The following is a 6,000-nucleotide window of genomic DNA, read 5'->3' on the forward strand; positions in this document are numbered from 1 at the left end:
TTAATTCAAATTGTCCTTTAGAAGTTAAACTTGGATTGGAAACGAAACTTAACATTCTTACTCCAAGTTTAATCGATGTGTTCTTCATAAGTTAAACCATATTACAGAAATTGATTAAATATCTATTTCAAAGATCGGCTTCTAAGTTAAACATGGTGAGACACTAGGCCTTCTTGGGTATGGGATCATCCACCACTTCCTAGACAAAGCTTTTCAAAGAACTCGGATATTTAAACTTCTTACAGTAAACTAGGTTTAACTACAGAGACCTCAATAGAAGCACAATATTGAAACATGAAATCGAAACACAAAATCGATAACAAAAATGATAGCCTAAAATCAATAACCTCTTGTGTTTGATTTTTCAATATATATACAAAGAAGATGAACTAGTTATGATGCGGAAACAAATAACTAGTTATACCTTTCTTAGTAGCTTATAGACCTCTTGATCTTCTGTTGTATTCCTCTCCTTCTCTTGGACGTCATGTGGGCGACGATCTACCAAGATGAAATCCACCCAATCCTTCCTTTGCTTCCAAGTTTCGTCCACCAACTAACCTCCAAGGGATGCTAGACAAGAGAGCTTCCTTCTCTTCTTCTTCTCCTTCAAGCAACCGACCACCAAAAGAAAACCAAGCTTGATGTCGCCGGCCTCTAAGAAAGAAAACAAAAGGAGAAGAGAGAAGGAAGAGGGTTGACCACCAAGGAAAATAGGAAGAGGAACAAAAGATGTTATTATCCATGAAGGCACCCTCTACCTCTCTTTTATAATCCTTGGTGAATGTAAAAAAGGAAAGTTTTAAAACAAAAAATTAAAACTTCCTTTTATTCCTTTACATGGTCGGTCACATCATGCCCAAACAAGGAAAGATTTTAAACAAAAATTAAAATCTCTTTTTTAAAATCCCTTTTGTGGATAGCTATAAAAGACATGTTTTATAAAATTAAGATCTTCTCTTCTAAATCCTTTTGTGGATATCTATAAAAGAAAAGTTTTAAAATAAAACTCCTTTTAAATCATGGTTACAAAAATGAAAGTTTTATAAAAAAATAAAATCTTTCTTTTAAACATTATAGATAACTACAAATAAGGAAAGATTTCAAATCTCTCTTTTAAACCTTTGTAGTAAGCTATAAAAGGAAAGATTTTAAAATTTAAAAATAAACTCTCTTTTAAAAACCATGTGGATAGCATCAAAATTTTATTTTTAAATAAAATTTTCCTTTTCTCTTCTTATATGACCGACCCCTTGCTTGGGCACCAAGCAAGGCTTGACCGGCCCTAGCTTGAGCTCCAAGCTTGGCTTGGTCGGCCCCTTACTTGGGCTCCAAGCAAGGATGTGGCCGACCCCTAAGCTTGGTAAAGAAGCTGGGCTTTGGGTAGATATAAGACTTTATAAATAAGAGGCTACAACAGGGACCGAGAGGAGGAATTGGTTTTGGTCTCCCGATGAGCTTGAGCTTCCCATGTTCGCCCTGAACACCTAACTCAAGTTCATCAATAATAACTCATACCACTAAAGAGTTATATTGCACTACCGCACCAATCCCATATTACAATATGGGTTCCTTCTTATCATGAGTGTGTTAGTCTCCCTGTGTTTAAGATATCGAATGTCCACTAATTAAATGAGTTAATGACAACTCACTTAATTAATATTTAGCTCCAAGAGTAGTACCACTCAATCTTATTGTCATGTTGGACTAAGTCCACCTGCAAGGCTTACATGGCAATCCTTATGAGACTCCTTAAGGGGACATCACCAACCTAGATCACTAGGACACAGTTTCATTCTATAATCAACAACACACCATATAAATAATATCATTTCCTTACTTATCAGGCCTATTGATTTAACGAACTAAATCTCATCCTTTGATAAATTAAAGAAATAAATATTAAGTATACGTGCATGTTATTATATCATGATTAAGAGTACGCACTTCCATAATAACAGAGGCTCTGTTCCTTTTTACAGTCAGTATAAAAAGAACAACCTCAAATGATCCTGCTCAATACACTCAGAGTGTACTAGTGTAATTTTATAGTCAAGATAAACTAATACCAAATTACACTACAACCATTCCAATGGTTTGCCCCATTTCATCTTGGTTATGAGCAACTTTTTATAATTTATAAGGAACTGATAACATGATCTTCTGTGTGACACCACACACCATGTTATCTTCAATATAAATTGAATGAACAACTACATTTAGCATATAAATGTAGACATTTGACCAATTTCAAAATAAATGTTTATACAAAAAACTAGACTTTTAGTATACATTATAACAATCTCCCACTTATACTAAAAGACTATGTTGTCGTAAATGCTGCCATACATTTGATTCTCATCCCCTCAACATGTCGATCAAAAGCTTTCGCCAGAAGGGCCTTAGTGAAATGATTTGCCAGGTTATCTGCTGATGCAATCTTGCTGACAACAACTTCTTCTTGCTTTACGATGTCTCGTATCAGGTGGTACTTGCACTCAATGTGTTTACTCGCCTTATGGGCTCGTTGTTCTTTCGAGTTTGCTACTACACCGCTATTATCATAATAAATTGTGATGATTTTGGGCAAACCAGGAATCACATATAAGTCCATCAAGAAGTTCATGAGTCATACAACTTCTTTAGCTGTCTCAGACGCTGCCACATACTCAGCTTCCATGGTGGAGTCTGAAACGCATTTCTGCTTAACACTCCTCCATGCTATGACTCCACCTCTTAAAGTAAACACATAACCTGAGGTAGACTTACTATTGTCCCTATCTGATTGGAAATCAGAATCTGTGTAACCCACATGGAGCAAATCATCTGCTTGGTAAACCAGCATATAATCTCTAGTCCTTCTCAGGTACTTTAATATATGCTTTATGGCAGCCCAATGTCCCTTTCCTAGATTACTTTGATATCTGCTAACCATGCCTACGGCAAAACAGATATTCGGTCTCGTGCATAACATTGTATACATTAGGCTTCCTACAGCTGAAGCATAAGGAACTACCTTCATTTCCTCTATCTCTTTTGATGTCTTAGGAGACATCTCTTTAGATAAAGATACTCCATGCTGAAAAGGTAGAAAACCTTTCTTGGAGTTTTGCATGCTAAAATGAACTAGGATAGTATCGATATATGAAACTTTTGATAAGACAATATTCTTTTCTTGCAATCCCTTATTACTTTGATCCCAAGAATATGTCCGTATTCTCCCAAGTCCTTCATATCGAATTTCTTGGAAAATCATTCCCTTACTTCTGACAACACTTTGACATTATTGCCAATTAACAAAATGTCATCTACGTATAGTACAAGAAATACCACCACGTTTCCATCACACTTCTTGTATACTCAAGACTCATCTGGACACTGAATAAATCCATAAGACTGGATTACTTCATTAAAGAGGATGTTCCAAGATCTTGAAGCTTGCTTCAGTCCATAAATAGACCGATTGAGCTTACATACAAGATGCTCTTTTACCCTTTGCAATAAACCCCTCTGGTTGCTTCATATGGATGTTTTCTTCAAAACTTCCATTAAGGAAAGCTGTCTTGACATCCATTTGCCAAACCTCATAATCCATATGAGCAGCAATAGATAAAAGTATCCGGATAGACTTAAACATAGCTATCGGCGAAAATTTTTCCTCATAATCGATTCCCTCTTTCTGAGTATACCCCTCGCAATAAGCCTTGCTTTGAAGGCTTCCACCTTCCCGTTTGTCCCTCTTTTTCTTTTGTAGACCCATTTAAAACCAATAGCTTTTACACCATTTGGTGGTTCTACTAGCTCCCAGACTTTGTTAGAATGCATAGATTCTATTTCTGAATTAATTGCTCTTTGCCAAGATGTTACATCTTTATCTTGGAGTGCTTCGTCATATGTTCAGGGATCAGGTTCATGTTTACCTAGGATCAAGTCCGAAGACTCTCCCAAAAACATGAATCTTTCAGGTTGCCTAACAACCTTCCCACTACGACGAGGCACAACCTGTAGTTGTGTATCATTTGTGATACATGTTACAGTTTCTTGTGATATTTCATCTTGCACTATTGGTACTAAAGTAGACGTGTCCTCTTTCATTTCTTCTAGAACAATTTCACTCATGGGCTTGTGGTTCATTACATAGTCCTCTTCTAAAAATTGGCCATTAGTGCTAACAATAATCTTCTGATCTTTAGGACTATAAAACAAATCACCTTTCATTCCTTTAGGATAACCTACAAACAAGCGAACTTATATATGAGATTCCAACTTATCAGCATCTCCCTTCAGCACATGTGCTGGACTACCCTAAATCCGAACATGTCTCAGACTAGGCTTATGCCCATTCCATAATTCTGTGGGAGTAGAGGGTACTAATTTAGAAGGTAACAAGTTCAGAATGTACACTGTCATTTCTAAAGCATATCCCCAGAACAAATTTGGTAATTCTGAATAACTCATCATCGATCTAACTATTTACATAAGAGTCCTATTCCTTTGTTTTGCCACACCATTCTGTTGGCGTGTATCAGGTGCAGACAATTGTGATTGAATCCCAACCTCTGATAAGTAATTCTTAAACTCTCTTAGGAGGTACTCGCCACCACGATCAGACTGTAATGTCTTGACACTTTTACCATGATGTTTCTCCACATCAGCCTTGTACTCTTTGAACTTATCAAAGCACTCAGACTTGCGGTGTATCAAGTAAATGTACCCATATCTCGAATAGTCATCTATAAAAGAGATAAAATATTCAAAACCACCTCTCGGCTGGATAGTCATAGGTCCACACAAATCAGAATGAACTAATTCCAACACATCTTTTGCTCTATACCCCTTGGCCTTAAAAGGTCTCTTGGTCATTTTTCCTTCCAAGCAAGATTCACAGGTTGGAAAGTTTTCCACCATCAATGAACCCAAGAGTCCATCGGCTATTAGCCTTTGAATCCTACTCAAGTTAATATGACCAAACCTTAGATGCCAAAGATATGTTTGGTTCATTTCCAAAGGTTCCTTTCTCTTATTAGAATTAGAGGATGTGTTATTAATTTCCATTTGTTGCTTTGTCGGAGTTATTGGATTTAGAGTATATAAATTACCAACTAATGTACCAAAAGAGATAACTACCCTATTTTTCTTGATAATCACTTTGTCATCAAAAGAAACAGTATATCCATCGAAAAAAAGTTTAGAAACTGAAATTAATTTCTTTCTAAAACTTGGTACATAAAGACAATTTCTCAAAATCAAAGTTCTATTCCTATCAAATGATAAGTAAACATCTCTCACTGCAACAACCGCCACTTTCGTAGAATTGCCCATGTAAACGGTTATCTCTCCTTCATATAGTCGTCGGGTTTCCTGGAACCTCTGCAATGAATTACAGACATGATCAGTGGCTCCTGTATCTACACGCCAAGTACTGGTAGATAACACCGCTAAATATATTTCAACTACTAGAGAATAAGATATACCTTTATTGTCTCCTTCCTACGAGGACAGTCCTCCTTCCAATGTCCAGACTGCTTACAAATGAAGCACTTGCCCTTCGGCTTCTTCACTCCTACTTTTAGTCCAGTACCTAGAGATCGATTCCCTTTCTTTGTCAAGCCAGCTTGTTTCTTCTTCTTCTTCTTCTTCTTCTTCTTCTTCTTTCCTTTTGACTTAGAAGTAGAAACATTTTCAGCAAAGTGGATTTGAGAACTATGATGAAATAACCCTTCTGCTGCTTAAAGTTATGTCAGTAGTTCCGTCAATGAATAAATCCTTTTATTCATATTGTAGTTCAGGTGAAATTTCTCAAAACTTTTGGGTAGCGTTTGGAGAATAATATCGCCCTGGGTTTCCCCATCAATTTCAGCTCCAAGGATTTGTATCTCGTTCAAGTAAGCCATCATTTTGAGGATATGATCCCTTACGGGTATTCCCTCTAACATGGTGGCTGTCATTAAGTTTCTCATAGCCTCTTGCTTAGCAGCCAAATTCTGGTATCCGAAGAGT

This window comes from Zingiber officinale, chromosome 7A, assembly GCF_018446385.1.
Source record: "Zingiber officinale cultivar Zhangliang chromosome 7A, Zo_v1.1, whole genome shotgun sequence".
NCBI classification, from domain to species: Eukaryota; Viridiplantae; Streptophyta; class Magnoliopsida; order Zingiberales; family Zingiberaceae; genus Zingiber; species Zingiber officinale.